Source organism: Geospiza fortis, unplaced genomic scaffold, assembly GCF_000277835.1.
Source record: "Geospiza fortis unplaced genomic scaffold, GeoFor_1.0 scaffold608, whole genome shotgun sequence".
Lineage (NCBI taxonomy): Eukaryota > Metazoa > Chordata > Aves > Passeriformes > Thraupidae > Geospiza > Geospiza fortis.
In genome coordinates this window covers 1,065,747-1,066,882 of record NW_005054494.1, presented here as the reverse complement: position 1 = coordinate 1,066,882, position 1,136 = coordinate 1,065,747, and positions in this window count along the sequence as shown.

The window sequence follows — 1,136 nt, the reverse complement described above, 5'->3', positions numbered from 1 at the left end:
TCTGATGCTCAGACATGCGAAGCTCCAACCTCCAACCATGCTCACCAGCCCAGCACGTTAACTGCAAACCCCTTGAATTATTTTCCTGTTCATGATGGTGCTCATTATTGCAATGGAGATTTCAGTAGTAATGCAGTGTCTTACTGGGAGTTCGTGCACTGGCAAGGACATGAGGGCAGGGGAAGCACAGGGGTTTAAAGAAGCCACTTTGAGAGCTCTGCTTGAGCCAATGATCTGCAAGCAGAATCACCCCTGGACAACTCCTGCTTGCTTTCTACAAACAGTCAAGATCTCAACAGCTAAAGATTAAGGACAGGTCTCCATTCTGCTTCAACCAGCCACTGCTGCCATCCAACTGCTCCTCTCCCTGCCCAAACAGACCCACACTGGCAGAGGCAGGAGCCACTGCAGGGAGCTCTGTCTCAGAGTAAGCTGGTAACTAAAACTTCCCTTCCCAGGTGCTTGTCCTGATGGAGGAGGTGGCACTGCACAGGGAGGGAGCAGCATGGAGATGAGCTCTGCTTCTGAAGTGTCCCCCAGGACAGGCCCCAGCCCTGCTTGGAAAGAAGGATGAGCAGAGGGACCTCTGGGACTGCCAGGAGGACACCAAGGGTGATGTACACAGTGCTCCTTCCAAAAGCCACAACTGTAGGTCTGCATGTTCTCAAAAATTGGTAATTCAAGGTTTCAGGAATAATTTCAGATACCATAATTCCATAATAGTGGCATGCAAATAATTTTTAGATATTGGCAAGCAGAGGAATGCAGTTCGGCAGCTGCTTTGCAGAAATGCCCTGAGGGCATCCAAGGCTTTTCCAAAAGCCCGTGAAGGAGCACAATTTGAACAGCAAGCTCTGCACCCCGATGAATTGCAAAAAGGCCTAAGTGCTCAGGGTGCTGTTTTTCCAGGTTGCACTCCCACACACACACCTGAAGGCAGTGCTGGCTGTATGTCAGACATTACTGAGTGAGTCCATTCCACCTGCCCAGTACCAAACCATCCTGCAGTCTGCCTACCTCCAGGCAGGGGTAAATCTCTTGGGTTACACAGCAAAAAATAAGTGTCCATCTCCTGTTCTTCAGTCCCACCACCTTGTGCTACCTGAAAGTCTTTAACATAACATCTGCTGTCAGTC